At 36.9% G+C, this 17,963-nt stretch overlaps 1 long non-coding RNA gene across 1 annotated transcript in view; it reads right to left on the bottom strand.

Moving 5' to 3' along the window:
- The window catches only part of LOC116827346 (uncharacterized), a 30,486-nt gene extending 14,919 nt beyond the window's left edge, over nucleotides 1-15,567 (bottom strand). Inside the window, exon 1 of the long non-coding RNA XR_004374278.1 lies at nucleotides 15,498-15,567. This is a non-coding gene — a long non-coding RNA (uncharacterized LOC116827346). The remainder of the gene's footprint in view (nucleotides 1-15,497) is intronic.
- Nucleotides 15,568-17,963: the final 2,396 nt, after the last annotated feature.

Genomic DNA, 17,963 nt, shown 5'->3' with positions numbered 1-17,963 from the left:
CTACAGCACAGTGAGTGGAAGTACAAGCTCACCCATCCTGCCCCCACACTCAGACTCCATGGCCCATAAATCTATGGCCCTTCCAATGAGGCTGAAAACAAAAGACCTGATCCGAAGATGTGCTGAACACCCTCAACTCCCACTAAAGCCTGTGCTCAGCACTTCTCAGTATGAAGTTCAATGGTTCCAATTAGTAACAGTTTCAGTGGGTTTTTTGTGCGGGGACAATAGTTTACTAGGAACTTGACAGAAGCCAAGTCATTTTACATAAGCTATGAAAACAGTCAAATTTGTGATTATTAATGACCTGAACTGGACTAAAATTAAACCAGTGACCACAATTTGAAGGCTCCTTATCTCTTTATCAGACTCATGAACCACCGAGTCTCCCTCAATCTCTATTTATTAAGTTTAATAAATACTGGAGATAATTTAGCAGTAAAAACAAGATGACATCTCATAGCTAAAATACAAAAGGAACCAAGGTTATACAGAAAACATCAAATGAGCACAAATGAAAGTACAACACATGTCAAATACAGAAACGAGGTTGATTATTTTTACACTACATAGTGAAGCATGAATAAAATAAAATCAACTAAACCCGGGTAGGGAGCAATTTAAAAAATTAAACTAAAATAGAGTTAACCCTATTTTCAATCTAACCAGGAAAATTCATCTGCACTTCACTTCTCACTAGGAGCTATTATTTTCAGCCCTCAGATACAACATCTTGTATCCAGAAGCAGCAAGAACAGATCAGTGTTTTTCCCCACATATAGGAACATGAGCCATGGTACATCTACAATATCCCTTTATACTTAACCATACCAGTACTTGCCACTTTCAAACACTTATCTTAGTTTAAAATCTCTCTGATAAAACTGAGCTTAAGGATAAGGGAGTTTTACAAAATGTCCTGATCTTTAACTCTGCTGAAGATGCAACCAGTTAAGCGAAAACATGGAGATGGATATTTTCTGAAAGCTCCTTACAGCTATGGACAAACATAGTGAGATAACAATGGCAACTTGTTTGGCTTACTAATTGTAACCAAATGTATGCCATTCTATCAAAACATTCTCAGGAGGATGTCAAAGACTTTTCTCTAAGCAAACATCTTGTGTCATCCTTTTACTGAAATGGAACAAGAGTCTCACATAAAAATAGCATCAGAGGAATTCTCATAGAAGTTAAAATATATATAATGGATCTTTGAAAATGCATCTTTGGAGTTACATTAATTATTTGCCCTAGCTGCACCTAAAAAGTTTCTGGCAAAAGAATAAATATAAAAATAAAATTACATAAACCTTTTTAAAAAACAAGAACATGTTTCAAAACAGACACAAAGGGTGCTTGCAGTTACTCTGCTTCTCTTTTTTGCTGTGTTCTGACAGGAAGCATTTTTGTGTGTGAAATCTATCTCCTATAACACTACTCCAAAGAAAGCAAAAAATTCAATACCTGATTTTAATACTTCATATTGAGCTGACCTATTGTGCAAATTGTAGTAAGTCCTAGTATTGAGAACTAAACAAATCTCTGGGGGAAAAAAATAAAGGTTTCCATCTGAAACAATTGGTGAAATTCAATAACATTGAACTTCTAAGGCCATGCACTTTTCCCCCCATGCCATATGTGGTGAATTTGTAATCAAAACACACATTCAATCAAAACGCCCAAATATTTTTAAGACATTCAGTTATTATCGAGCTATGAAAAATTCCGATGTGTTTTTCTGCTGAAACAACGGATGAAAACAAGCAAAAAAATCTCATATTTGTAACCAATCCTGAAGACCTTACACATATTTTACATAGGCAAGACTCACACTGATGCCAATGGAAGTTTTTCCTGGCTAAGCATTGAGGTCCCAATTCAGTAAAGCACTTGGCATATGCATAAGTCCATCCCTTTTCAATAAAGCATTAAAGCACATGCTTAACTGTAAGACCATGCTTTAAGTTCCCATTTACTTCAACAGGACTTAAGTATGTGTTTAAAGTTAAGCACATGTGTAAGAATTCAATGAATCAGGGTCTAACTAAAAGAAAATCAACTAAGATCTTCAAGATTTGGTCCAAGATGTACCAGAAGAGTACAATCTTGTTCCATTAAAGTCAGTGGCAGAACTCACTGATTTCAATGGCATAGGATGGAGACCTGACTGTAATAGTAGAATGTCCAGCACTCAGGCTGATGCAGGAATTACTGGATGAAATCGTAAGGCCTGTGTTATGGAGCTGATCAGCCTAACACAATGGTGCTCCAATATTATTAGGATTCTTAGGTGCTCCTATAACAATAACAAGGTGAGAAAGATTGTTTTCTAATGGCACTTTATTTTCAGAGCAAAAGGGACTTTTGAAGGGACTCATCCCAACGGAATCTCAATGAACCTGCAAAATAGTTTTATATCAAATTTCTCTAGAGAAATATTTCTCTATGAGGAAACTTATCACAGACTCCTAGACACTAGAATAATATGATGGGGAGATTGCTTGCTGCTGCAGGTAATTCATTACCTGTAGACTTCTCTCAGCTCTGACATCCCAGAGATAGACTGCAGAAAGTGTTCCTAATGCTGCTTTAAGGGCTACTGGGAGGTAGAGAAGGGTGGGAACTGTATCTGGTTATGAACAACTCTTCCTAGGACCACCTGTCAAGGAGGGAAAGAAACCCAAAGGGCAATAGGTATAGGCTAATGGACAACCCAGTCCCACCACGTCCCACTCACACTTTTGAAATAGAACTGAAAGTTCAAAAGTGAGCAATTAAGGACAATGGGTTGCTGAAAAATGTTGCCAGGAATGGTTCCATTCCCTAGGACTCTGTAACACTTGCTGTTAGTTCTTGATTTCTCCAAACAGCTTTTAACAATCTGCTCAATGGACAGGGCAAAAGCAGGTCAGAAAGTGAAGAAGAGGAGAATTAATACTATAGTATCACTAACTTTCTCAGACTGGCAAGAGGAGGAAGAACAGCAGAAAAACATAGGTCCCTGTTCTGGCAGCACTTAGGAACTAGATCCGCCAACTAAGAAAGCTACTGATTATTGACCTGTATCCACCTCAAAGTCACACATTTACTATAGAAGCTTCCTATAAAAAAAACACCCAAATCTCTTCAAGCTGTGCTGCCATTGCCCTTTGGGTTGCCAGTCTGAGAAAGCTAGTGATACTACGGTATTCATTTTCCTTTTCTTCACTTTTCTTCCTCCTTTTACTCTGTCCATTGAGCAGATTGTTAAAAGCTGTTTGGAGACAGCAAGAACTAATAGCAAATGTTACACAAGGAGAGACTGGGTTTGCTACTGTGCCCATCAGTCCTTCTAAACCAGTTTAGCTAGTTGCAGAAAAGCAAACAAAAGGGAAAACAACAAATGGCCTTCTTCTAATACATGGGCTTCTATCAGTTGAACTGAAGAATATGAGAAGAACTGAAATGCAGGATGTCAGAAGAGATGTTGGTATAAGGGGAAGGACTGTAGAGAGATAGTGATCTTAGGTATTTTGGCTCAGGGACCAAAGTACTGTGGTGGAGGAGGATTAGAATTAATGAACTATTCTCTCTTCTTGCAACAATTGTGTGTAATTCCCTCCCCTCGCACCCCAATGTGCATACATCCGGTTAACCAGCAGGGACCTATTCAGAGCATGAGACTAAAATATAAGGAAGAGGAATCCAAAAAGCATGATTTCTTGCAGGATTTAAGGGCTTTCACGTTCCTAGATGAAAATGAAATGAAAACTAATTAATAGAACAATTTTTTTTTTCAAATTAACAACACAAACAAAATAACAGTAACTCCTTTTGTTAGATACAATGATTATGACTCAGAAAGCAGGAGAATATACAATTAGTAGCTTAGGTCCCAGGTTGGGGAAAATATTTTTGGAACTTCTGCTAACAATATCCAGCAATAAATTTAATGAGCAACTGCCTAACAAGGGCTTTTGACTCCTCACAGATTGTTTTTCAAGATCTAGTATTTTATTTTTATTATTATTTCTTGCAGCCCTGATTTTTCCTCATTTCACATTCTCGAGTGAGACGAGCACTACAAGACTCAAAGGTTTCAGGGGTGTGTGCAAATATTTTTTTAGGTTTTGATCTAATGACTTTGCATTCCCTGAGTTTCACTTTGAGTTTGGGGTTTGAAATGAACCTCAAAACTCAAAGCAAAACTCATTCAAAAGCTGCTAAAATTGCACATCCTTTTGCAGTAAGACCATGTGAAACTGTAAGTTACTTTTGCAATCATTAGCCAGCAGATTTGGAATGAGTATCTCAAAAAAATTTCCCTTCCTAATATTTGTACAGATTATTGTGGGTCCTCTAGGATTAAAACCTGTAAACAAAAACTCTCTTTAATAATAATGTAGAAAATCCATTTCCTCTGGTATGTGACATACTCCCACAATGGTCTGCAGGGTTAGATAGAATTCCTGCAATTGTCTATGAAAAACAGCTCAGTATATATATTTCAATTTCCCATTGGCTCTCTGATACACTTTAGTGGGACAGTTCCATGGTCATACAGGTTTTCCATACTGAGGTTAGAACTAACGGTCATCTACTTCTAACACATAGGATCTGATCACTTGAGCTGAAGGACAATATTCATTGCCTAGGCCACTAAAAGGGTTATATACAGCAACAAAGGAATGATAATCTCATAAACCTGAGCAGGGCCCATATTCCGCCATGTAGAAGGCAGTGATATAGCTAAAGGGTAGGTAAATTCAAAAAGCAATTAATTTAAATTCTGAATTCTGTTGATCACAAATTGAATTATAAGACGAAAAGTATAATAATAAATAATACCTTATACATTTATAGAGAACTTTTAATTAAGAAGGAACCCAAAGCATCTTAAAAGGTGTGCTGTACCCACCATTGAAATATAGCCACATCAGAGGTAGAATGTGATAGCCATTGAGAAGTAACAAGAGAACACATCAGCTGTCAGGTGGGAGTTAAGAGCAATTTCTCCAAAAAATTAGAATTGGGCCAGACGCTCAGGGTAAACACATCTGTTTCTGGAAAAAGCATCCTGGGATTTTCAGTGACTACAAATGTTCAGAGCCTCATTTTACAGACAATGCTGTCTACAGATCAGTGTCCTATGGCACCATGCTGGGCTTTTAGTTCAGTGCTGACTTAAAGAGTACCACCTAATGATTCACCAACACCACATTCCGTGGTATCCAGGTGTGTTCTTTGGAGGCCTCTTATCTTTGCTTTGCTAAGAGAGCCCAGGCTGAGGTAACATGGCTGCCATCATTATGAAATGACTACTGCATAGAATCTGTCTTTTGGAGACCCTTAAGCCAGAAATGATGATTGTGTAAATGATAATTTTTTTACACAACCTATTTCAGGCTAAAGTATGAGAACTCAATTGTAAAGCCTCAGGAACAATCGTGAAAAAATGAACGCTGCAGAATGCACCACAAAAGAGAAACAGATTGATCTATGGAGAATTGTATTTTAATAATATATGAATAAAATCAAAGTGCGAACAAGCATAGCTTTGCTTCATATGATAGTGATAACTGTATTAGAAATGTCTAGATAGCTAGCAAGCATTATTTATTGTGGTACCTATGTAATGACATTACCAATTAAGATAAATAGTTACATTTGAAAGGGCCTGATTCTGCTGCCTTCATGCATGCTGATTTAGTTCCTTACTCCATTAGAAGTTCCTCTGACCTCATTAGGATTAATTACAGAATCATGTATCACTCAATGTGAGTAAAAGGGGCAGAATCGGTCCAAAAGCAAATAAATCTAAATAGTAAACAGATGTACAACACTGAATCAAGTGTATTGATTTTACCTTCCTTAAACACACACACATTCAGCAGCTCTATTGCACTATCTTTCTTGGCTATAAAAACGTCTTCTGCCTCACAATCCAGATGCATCTCACAATTTCTTGAAGCAGAATTAGCATGATGAGCAGCAATCCATCTCTTCTAGTTATAGTACATCCTGTTAGTACTAGCCACTGATTGTATATAATGAAATAGGGGTTTTCCCCTTATTTCATGAACAAAGTATGAATGAAACTCTATTCTAATTTTTTACAGTATTAATGAAAAAGTCAAGCTCAAAATATGGTGATAATTTCCCTCCTGTTTTTTGTCATCACTATCAACAGAGTGCATCCTTTCATTTGTTACTTTCCCCTGCTATATCTGTATAAAAGAGCAGGCCCTTGTTCATATGGAAATCAAGGATGCAGTCATTACTGTATATTGAAATTAAAATGCAATTTAAAAGATGTTTTAACAACAGTGGAAATGTTCTAATAATGTCTTCAGGTTTTTTTCTTTATTAAGAGACAACATTCTATTTGCAAGCCTCCTAACCAGAAGCTGTACTCATCTTCCATTATAAACAACTTCAGACACTCCTTGATCAGCTGGGCTCTGTGTGAATGGTTGCCACATCAGGCAAAACCTTTTGCTGTCTGGTATATTGTGCAATGGTTGGAATATTCCAACCACATAGCCCCATATACTACTGAACCCCTGACCAGGATGGTGACAGTGACTGTGAAACACTCAGGGAGATTAGAGAGGCTATAAAAATAAAAAATTCAACAGTAATGAGGGATTTCAGCTATTCGCATATTGACCGTGTATATGTCACCACAGGATGGGATACAGATGATGCAAAACTACTCAGTCTAGTTAAGTCCAACGCAGACTGCAAAGAGTTACAAACGGATGTAAAAAAACTGAGTGACTGGGCAACAAAATGGCAGATGAAATTCAATGTTGATAAATGCAAAGAAATGCACATTAGAAAACATAAACTCAACTATACATATAAAATGATGGGGTCTAAATTAGCTCTTCCTACTCAAGAAAGAGATCTTGGCATCATTAGTTCTTTGAAAACATCCACTCAATCTGCAGCAGCAGTCAAAAAAATCAAACAGAATATTGGGAATCATTAGGAAAGGGATAGATATAGTAAGACAGAAGATAGCATATTGCCTCTATATAAATCCACGATATGCCCACATCTTGAATACTATGTGCAGATCTGGTTGGCCCATCTCAAAAAAGATATATTGGAATTGGAAAAGGTTCAGAAAACAAAAATGATTAGGGGCATGGAACATCTTCCATATGAGGAGAGATTAATAAGACTGGGACTTTTCAGCTTGGAAAGGAGATGACTAACGGGGGCTATGATAGAGATCTATAACATAATGACTGATGTGGAGAAAGTAAATAAGGAAGTATTTACTCCTTCTCATAACACAAGAACTAGAGGTCACCAAATGAAATTAATAGGCAGCAGGTTTAAAACAAACAAAAATAAGTATTTTTTCACACAATGCACAGACAACTTGTGGAACTCTTTGCCAGATGATGGCAAAGACTCTAACAGGGTTTTAAAAAGAACTAGATAAGTTCATAGAGATTAGGTCCATCACCGGCTATTAGCCAGGAGGGGAAGGGATGCAAAACCATGTTCTGCAGTGTCCCTAACCTCTGTTTGCCAGAAGCTGGGATTGGGCAACTTGACTGTTCTGTTCATTCCCTCTGAAGCACCTGGCATTGGCCACTATCAGAAGACAGGATATTGAGCTAGATAGAGTCTAACCCAATATGGCCATTCTTATGTATCCCCAAAATTCTTATGTATCCCCAAAATTGTCCTTTGGGACAAGTTCCTTTGAGACTTCAGTGGGGTGTCCCAATGGAGTTCTGAGTGGCCGCTCTCTCCTGGTATACCAGTTGTACTTTACATGTGTGATTCTGGGTTTATTTTGCTGGAGCTTCAGAGAGATGCAGAAGAAATGGGTTGTGCAGGAGATAATAGGCTTTATAACTTCTCACATTATTCCCATTTTAGTGGCCATTATCTTGTTGGGTGACATCTGACCTGATAAGAAGCTGATAATTTAGACTGACCGACTGTAATTCACATAGTCAATCAACAAACATCCAGGTTTCCCAGGGTTACAAGGATGGTTTGTGCCTTTTTCCTGCAGTATTTAACTTTAGTGTACATACTCCCACTGCTCCTGGAAATATTCTGTAAACCTATGTATTCTGCAGACAGATTGCCTGAAGGCACTGATGTCAGTGTGGTGTTCCTCTGCAATCCTCTAATTGATTGTGGATGATGCAGCCACAGGCTGACCATAATTAAGTTTCATACCATCCTATGAGATAGGAAAGTATTATACCCATTTTACAGATAGGTGAGCTGTATGAAACATAGAGCTAGTACATACAACAAAATGATGCTGGAGACAGGAATAAACTCAAACTACACATAGCTTTTCTTGTAAAAACAAAAACAATGCGAAAAACTTGCCTAGTTTTGTTACAAACTCAAACCTCAGCTCAGGTTTTTCAAACAGTTCACAAACCTGTTGCATGAACCTGGGGCAATTTAGGGTTTCAGAACAAAAGCAGGTGAAATTCAATGGCTCTGACAGACTCAGTTTGAGTTTTTATTCAAATCAGAAATTCAAAGCATAACACAAACCACCAACTCTGAAAAGGGACCTGGAGGGATATTGAAGACAGTTCAATGAGGTTCCCTGCTCAATGTTCAACAGTATCAAAAAAGCTAACAAAATATGAGGTTGCACAATAAATGGGATGGAAAATAGTATAGATAATTTTAAAATGCCCTTATTTAATTCAATGGTGTTATGTCAGCTGGAATACTGTGATAGCTCAGTGGTTTGAGCATGGGCCTGCTAAACCTAGGGTTGTGAGCTCATTCCTTGAGGGGGCCACTTAGGGAACTGGGGGCAAAATCAGTACTTGGTCCTGCTAGTGAAGGCAGGGGGCTGGACTTGATGACCTTTCTGGGTCCCTTCCAGCTTTATGAGATAGGTATATCTCCATACAGTATTGGTCACCATCTCAAGAAGGATGTTGCAGAGTTAGAGGGAAGTTCAAAAAAGGTGACAAAAATGATCAAAGACCTAGAAAAACTTTCCTATGAAGATAGATTAAAAAGACTGGGATTATTTAACTTGGAAAGGAGATGAAGAAGCAAGTATATGATGATAAGAGTGTATAAAATACTGAATGGGCTAGAGAAGGTTCCAAACTTCTGTTTTCTCTGTCTTACAGTATGGGAACAAGGGCAATTCACTAACACCAAAGCGTGGCATGTTCAAAACAAGAAGCGGAAACACACAATAGGTAATTAAACTGTAGAATCCAGTTGGTGGAAAAGCTTTCAGCTGAATCATTTTCCATCAAAAAATGCAGTTTAGTCAAAATAAAAACATTTCATAGCAACATGTTGATTTCAATTAAGTTTTTGACTATCATGTTGATTCATTTTGTTTCAAATGTTATAGTCTATTAAGATATTAATTGTATTATGTACATATTAAATATAACATATGTAATATAATATAAAGGAAAACATGCTTTGACGGTCCTAAATTGACATTTTTCAGAATTTTTATTTTGAAGGAAATTTTGGCTTTTAATTGTGCTTCAGAACATCTCTACTGTGGAACTCATTGCCACAAGACATTGTTGAGGCCAAGTACTTAACAAGAGTCATAAAGGGACTGGATATTTATATGAATATTAAGAATATCCAGACTAATCATAAGTAATGATAACAAACATTTTGGAAAGGATATGAAGCCTCATGTTTCAGTGCTTCAACTATGCTCCAACTATTATGGGGGGCAGGTGATCCCTCATCTGCTGACTACCGTGTTCTTACACCTTCCACTGAATCAAATAGTACCGGCCACTGTCAGAGAGAAGATACTGGACTGGATGGCATGCTGGATCAGATCCAAAGTCCAATTCCTATTATATGTTTTCAGTATGAATTGTGGATACTGAATACTTCTGAAGATCAGATTTGCAAACAACTCAATTTTGTACAGTTCTAAAGGAATCAAAGATATATGGACTTTGAGATCCCTGTTCTATACACTGTATTAGACTAAAAGGAAGATAATTTCTTGTGAATAGATGAAAGAGTGGATCAGAAGAGTTTGGTAAAACACTGGCTTTTTATAGACAAGAATCATTTTTGTTACCAAATTTGAGACAGAGAAACTAGAGCTGGAAGGGTAGCTAGCAAGACAACATAAATTTTCAGTTCCTTTCAAAAGTTGAAAAATCTATTATTCAGACACCTTATGGAAAAGGCAGACACTTGCATGGAGTTCATAGACTAAGCATTACTCATACCTCTTTCAGATGACAAAAAATGCAGAGTAGGCTGATAACATAACTCGGGTTTCTGCTAGATATTGCAGCATGAAGAGGTTGCCTTTCAAACAGGACCTAACGTCAATTAGGTCCATGTAACTGTTCAAAATTCATTAGAATGACTTTAGTTAAGCTTTGCTTCCATGCATGCTATGGTATATGATAAGATAGCCTAGAGCAACAGCAGCAGTCTGGTGGCACTTTCTAAAATGTTTCCAGTACTTGAAAGCAGTTGCATTTGTTAAAATTTCTAAAAGGATTATATCAGGACAAACAGGTTTTTTTCTTTTTTCACTTTCTCCAAGCCAGTACAATAATATTATATAGAGCTTTTCATCTTCAAAGATCTTTATAAACCTTAGCAATATACAATAACTTAATAGGTGTAAAACTATAATAAAATGCACTTTTGTTTTCTTGCTAGATTTTTCTCTGTTAGTTGTTGGAATTAACTGTAAATGGCAATAACTTTTTTAACTCGAATTGTTCTGCAATTTGAATGTTAAACTTATTGCAAAGAGCATATGGACAGATCTCACATACAGTCACAAACTGGAATAAATGAACATCTTCAGACTCTGCTAACCCAGTGAAAGCATAGTCTTCTCTTTAGTGTATATAGCTAGTTGATTGCTGTTGTCATTATTTAAATCATAAGCAGGAATAATATCAGAAACAACAATACAAAATGTTTCACTTAACCAAACTTAACCACACCTAATGTCTGTAGCAGATAAAAAACACAAAGAAGCCATTTTCAACATTCTCCTTCTGTTCATTTTTTAACAGCTGCTGTAAAAGAATCTTTCAAGTCTCTCAGGTACACCTAGGTAATTCCACCACTTAACATTAAAGGTTCAGTACTGCCAACTGGTTAGAGCCCTCTGCTCCCACTGATTTCCAGGGGAGTTTAAGACACTCACTAACTGGCAGAGTTCCATTCAAACAGTACATTACACAACTAGTCCCACTGACATAAGGGACTTCTCAATGTAAGAAAGGGTATCTGAATCTTGCCCTTAATAAAGAAGTTCTGTGCTCCTGAAGAGTCCCAGGCACCTCTGCCTATTTATTCCCAACAGCATGTGGGAAGCTCAAAGATTGATAGCCTGATCCTGCAGACCTTACCAATGCAAAATTCCTGTTGAAAGTTTTACTTTAATAAAGTTTGCAGGATCTGGCTCTACAGAGAGCTTTCTGCTCTGAAACTATTCCAAGTGTCCCAGTTTGAACACTCTTAATACTACTCAGCTAGAACTTGTTTGAAGCTAGAGAAGGTGGCCAGGTTTTAGATGGCATTAAAACCATTTCCTAACTGAGGCCTAATCCTGCAAGTCTTACTAGTACTTGGTATTTCCAATAAAGTCAATGGGATTACTCGCACAAGTAGTTAGGCCTTCAACAGTATTGCTGCTGCAGGGCCAAAGGAAGGTGTCTCTCAAATGCCATTTGTTTTTTTTAATTTAAAAATTATGAAACAATTTACACTTTACAATAATAGAAAAACGATTCAGTATCAGAATACCAGAAATCATATCTGTTAGTTTGCATCACAATCAGAAGCAGTTTTTAAAAGATAGAAGATATTGTATAGCAGTGGAAATTAATCTTAATGCAAAACCACCAAACAAATCAGGATTGTTGTTAAAAATACCACTTAGCCCTTACAGAACACTTCACATCTTCAAAGTGCCCTGTGACCATTAATGCATACAATACCTCTGTGAGGCAAGTAATCTTTATTATTCCCATTTTACAGATGAGAGCCTGAGGAACAGAGGTATAGTAACTTTCTCAAGGCAGACAGCAAATCAGAGCCCAAGCAGGAAAGGAAACTCAGGCGTTCCTGGCTTGCACTATACCTTTTAACTTTGTAAACACCCTGGAATCTTTGGTATGGCTGAATGAATAGCAGACCACATACCTACAATAATAAAGAACAGGAGAGCAGCAGGTCATAAACTAAAAAAGTCTGAAAAGAAAAAGCCACATACTTCCTTCTCACAAGCCTGCTGCATGTTTGTCTGGCAACTGATTCCAATATGGAATACTAAGGAACAGATTCTGACCTCCTGGTCTAATTTTTTTTGTGCCAATGTGGCAGCACAGAGGCCAGAAAACCACCTTAATTGTCTGTATGGGAATTCCTCCTTTGTAAGGGGAATCCCTGGGTGACATAGGGATTCTAAACCACCCCTGTAATCTCTATGGTTCAAGGGCATGGGAAGAGACAAGAGGACATGGCTGGAGCCATAGCTGCAATTTGACTATCCTGATTCCCTTGAGCTACATTAATGCGCACCAGAAATTAGATCAGTCCCAAACTGGTCCGAGAAACCAGGTCTCACAAAAGATGGCTCCGAAGGCCCCACACCCCCTTGAGCAGATGTAGCTTAGGATCTGTAGTTAAATGTTAAGTTATCAGGCAGGGAAATTCTTAGTACAGGAACTGAGAGTAGAAGCATGTTACGTTTAGTTTTAATACTTACACGTGTTTAATTTTTTACAGTCACATTTCCAGAAGGAAATGAGACAACATTACTTCCAGCACTTAAAGAGGATTTTAGACCTTGTTCTGGAGTGATTTCACTTCCACCTCCACAAAATTGCTTATTTTTGTGCTATGCAAAAGATTTGAAGTTTGTACAGTATATGGAGCACATGCTATAATTTACTTGGCAACACAAACCAGCTTTAATCCAGATGAAGAATCAAATTATCAGATTGATTTGAATCAGTCCCTATAATTTACTAAGAAGCAGAGTTTCTTCAGATCTTTCATTTGTAGACTACTTGAGAAGAGAAAGAGCCCTTTCCCGTGGGCCACCTCTTCCCTCCCAGTTCCACACTGCATGATTTTCAAAATATTTCACTCTACAGACCACCAGGAAAGGCTACTTGAACAACATAGTTAAAATCACTTCACTAAGGGGCAGATTTTATAGTGATAGTCAAGCAGAACTCCCAGTGGAGTCAGTACTGCAGGATTTAGCCTTAAACATCAACAAACAGATATACACCCAAGAAAGATATTCAATCTCCTTCCATATTACAAACAAACATTCCCCAGAGACTATATTGTAAAATATCACTTAGCTCTGCCAACCATTGTTTAGTTCTGTTTCAAACGCTGCTTTTGGTACCAAAACTGTGCAAGCTCACAGAATGAGACTAAAACATATTAAATTGTCTAAGACCTAGATATTCTACTGTATGTTTCAGTTTTTAAAAAGCCTCCAAACTCTTCACAAGCATTATTCCTTTGTATTCCTAATGGCACACAAAAATATTAAAAGTGCACAAATAGGTAGTGCAAATAAGGATAATCACATGTATATTTTAGTACTTATTCTTCAACCAACCTTTGTGTTGAGAGGAACATGGCTAGTCTGTTATTTAATTAATATCTACGCTTGAAGATCACCCTTTGCTTTTCTTCAATTTGATAAAAGAAAAGCCTTCTTTCTGGATTAACACAAATATAAAATGGAAAGACTGTGGAACATAAAGGCTATGGGTTGCATTTTGCACTGGATAGGTTCTGGTTGAATGAGATCTGGGATGTGTGCCAAATTAATAGAAAAAAAATCCTGTTCTTCCTCTACAATAGCCACAATGTTCATTATTAAGAAAAGCATATGAACCACAGGATTTGATTTTAATAACACCAATGTCTTCATTAATCTGTACTTTCCATTTAGCCTCATTATTGAGTAAATGCTGAGTTAATGCAGCACCTATTATTGTTGGATTTTCCCTGGAAAAAAACCCTCTTTTCTCTCTTCTTTTATCATTCATTCAAGGACTATCAGGTGTGTGTGTCATGTTTTTAAACAGGCCGAGGGCTGTCAATGGCTGTTTTCTTACCTCAGGTCTAGGAGGCTACTTTAGTAATGTGCTGTCTACAAAGGATATGGAACTCTTCCCCTCCACCCACCAATAAAATAGCTTTTAGTTCAAAACCATATTTATTTTGGTGTTGTTTTAAACACTGTCATGTCAAGAGACCTCTCACTGTCACCTGCAACTGAGCTAGATGTTCCAGGGGCCTCCTTCTAAATCAAGAGCACTGATAGCCAACACTGCTTTGTATCTGCCGAACAAATAGTGGCCTTTTGTCCAGCACAAGTTCCTAAACAAACTTAATCTCTCTAACACTGTGACAGATGACATTTAGATGTCCTTGTTACCCTTAAAATGAGTTTTATTGACAATCAGAGAACAAAAAGAAGGCCCAGATAAAGCCCAATGTTTTATAGGCCTGCTAACAACATCTTAGTTCTTAGTGCAGAGGGTGTAGAGAAAGCCTGGAGTTGCCCCCATTTTCCCCTGCTTTGCTATATCACCATGACAACAGATATAGAAATCACTTAGTGACTCCTAGAAAGAAAACACAGTGACACAGTACCCCTTGTATGGCGAATCAAACTAAAGCCTTCATTCAAATGGCTATTCAGCTTGGGCATTCATGTAGAGGATGGGGTGGATTTTACACAGGTAACAACAACAGAAAGGCCAGCAAGCACTCCAGCCACAGCATATGGTAAAGTCTCTGTTTAATTAATGCATTCTCAATAGAATTTATCCATTTTAAATTTGTTTTCTTTTACTTGAAACATCATTAATGTAAAGGGCAACATTAATCAACATCTTGCAACTTAAAAGGGCATTAAAGCGTGATCTTTTCCCCCCCTATGCAAAAGAATCTTTTCAAGTAGTTTTGCTAACTTCCCTCTGATTCAAGGCACATTCTAAGAGTTCTTCATCATAAGGCAAATCTAGAGAGGCCTCTACTGGCCAGTCTCACTATGTGCAATTTTTTATTTATAAGTACTTGGAAAAGCAAGTAGTAAAATGACTTTAAGTTTTTATCTTAAAGTTGCATGCAGAACGGATTACTGATAAATATATTGTGTAAAATACAGAATAATTTGATTTTTTTCCTTAAGCCATCATATGCAGTATAAATTTGTTTTTTTAAAAAAAGTAAGGAGACTATAAAGGTTTATCCCAGCTGTGATGTATGTGCCTCTATGACATTTTAAGATACTTTAAGATTATATGACTAAAATCAATGAGTAATCATTTTTCTTTGTGCACAGGACCCCCATGTAACTTTGGGATTTAAAACCATTCAAATATGGAATTTTTGTATGCATATGGCATTTCATATGTGTATTTCTCCTAGCTTAAGCAAAACATACATCAAAGCTCAAACAACTTATACTGAGAGCACTAGAAAAATAAGTTATTGAAAACCTGGAGAATCAGGGTTCCATGGTGACAACTCACAGATGGAGAACTTCAAAATCTTCCATTTGGGTTTCTGTAAGTAGCATTTAACATTATGAACAACCATGTATTTTGTGCTAATAAAAGTATCACCAGTTGTTCTAGCTCAAAATAAGATTGCATTTCCGTCTTTAAAAACAAAATTTGAAGATTGAGACATTTTGTTCACGAAAAATTAAGATATTTAGAATTAAATGCATAGACTTCTTGCTTTTTTAAATGTAGTGCAAACCATATGCCAAGGTAGAAGTACCCAGGAACTGAATCTTACTCATGGGCATCAAAACAACCCACTAGCCACAGAAGGTGTAACTCACTGGAGATTATCCATTTTCGTAAGTGTTGAAACTTCCTATCTAAACAATGATGGGTTAAACAGACCCATCTTTAATCTGACAGAAAAAGGCATAACAAGATCTGAATGGTTGAAAGCTCATGGTAGACAAATTAAGACCAGAAATAAGGGGCACATTTTTTACAGTGATCATAATGAACCATTGGAGCAATTTGCCTTGGGATGGGAAGAGACTCTATCACTAGAAGTCTTTAAATCAGGACTGGATATCTTTCTAAAGAATACATTATAGCCCAAACAGAAGTTATGGGCTTAATCATAAATCACGGAGTAAATTTCTTTGGCCTGTACTATGCAGGAGATTAGATTAGATTATTATAATGGTCCCTTCTGGCCCTAAAGTCTATTAATACATTCTAGTTTTCAAAAAGGTGCCCAACACCTATAGCACATGGTACACAGTGCCATTTCAGATTATAAACAATTATAAAAACTTTTCAAAACTTGTAAGCTATAATACATTTTTTTAAATAATATCAAATAATGAAAACAAGATTACTCCCATAAAGGTAATATGTGTTCAACAACCTTCCACAGCTGTCATGAAAATTTATCAGCCCTGACCCAAAATCTACTTTCTTGTCCTTTACCTCAGTGACAAATTACAACAAAAAATATATATGTTTCACTCTCCTATTTTAAAAAAATTACATGCACTGGATAAATGAGAGAGCAGAATTTTAACAAAACTGGACCAGCCTGTATTTTCTTCATGACATCCCATATGAACCTATTTTCCACATATCTTTACATAATCATAAACTAATTTTAATCTAAGATTACCTTAATGATACCTCTTTCAAGGGAAAGATGGAGTATGGAAAGAGATGTCATGTAGGCATCTAGTTAATTTAATGCACACTGTCAAGCATCTTAAAAAAAAAAAAATACACTGAAGGCCTGAGGTTGCCTCCGTGCAGTCCCAGCAGTGACACCTACTGGGACAAACAGGGCCTGAAACAGCTATAAATTTCCCTTGTTTTGAAAGTACAATGTAAGCTTTACTCTATAACTATAAAGTACCACAAGTTACAGTATTACAGTTTATTTAGAGACAAAACTGCCTCTTTCATTATTGAAGCAATAAGGGAGTGGGAAAAAAACCCTGTTAAATCTCATCAGTTTAATTAAAACAACGAGGATCCCGGTGGCACCTTAAAGACTAACAGATTTATTTGGGCATAAGCTTTCATGAGTAAAACCCACTTCTTCCCGAAAGCTTATGTCCAAATAAATCTGTTAGTCTTTAAGGTGCCACTGGACTCCTCATTGTTTTTGTGGATACAGACTAACATGACTACCCCTCTGATACTCAGTTTAATTAGGAAAGCGAAGGACCCAGTAGCCATGTGAATAGACAATATAATATGCCACTGTTATCTACCAGATGTCACACAAAAAATATTACAGATTTTGTAAGTCATTCCAAAAATAGTACCTTCAGCAGTTTGCTAAACAGCTACATATACTGAATATGCAAAATATTGTATGTTACCAAAAAAAAGTCTTAGGTGGTTTCCAATTAATCTAAATGTTTTATGTACACATTGACATATGATCAGAAGCTAAAATATTCCTATAATTATTACATCGGCAGCACCACAAATGTCTATGCCACTTTATTGAACAAATAAAATACATGACCTATTCCCTGAAGAGCTCACACTCTAAGATCCAATCCTGCAAACCATTGACCACATGAGTAGTCCTTATTCATGCATACAGCTTTACTGGAGTTAGTGGAAATATTTGGATGAGTGAGGACCATTCATAAGAGTAAGGCTTCACAGCTGTAAATTTATTGAGTGAAAACTGACAAAACTGGGTTGCAGGGAAGGGGAATGTAAATAAGGTAACATAGTTGTGTATATTTGGAATGGTCACCTATTGACGGCTCTGGAGATTGTTTCCCTCTTAAAAATGTGTTTGCATCATTACATGACTAATTCTTTTAGTCAAGGTCTTTGTCTTCCTCTAGACCCTTGTGGCACCAGACATTCTGAAAAAGACATTCTGTAAAAATATTACATATCAATCCAGATGGCCAGCAACCCATGCAGGCCTTTAATGCCAGCCTA

The sequence above is a fragment of the Chelonoidis abingdonii genome, chromosome 8 (assembly GCF_003597395.2).
Source record: "Chelonoidis abingdonii isolate Lonesome George chromosome 8, CheloAbing_2.0, whole genome shotgun sequence".
Lineage (NCBI taxonomy): Eukaryota > Metazoa > Chordata > Testudines > Testudinidae > Chelonoidis > Chelonoidis abingdonii.
Note: the sequence above shows the minus strand (reverse complement) of the source record. Positions and strands in the feature narration are given on the sequence as shown.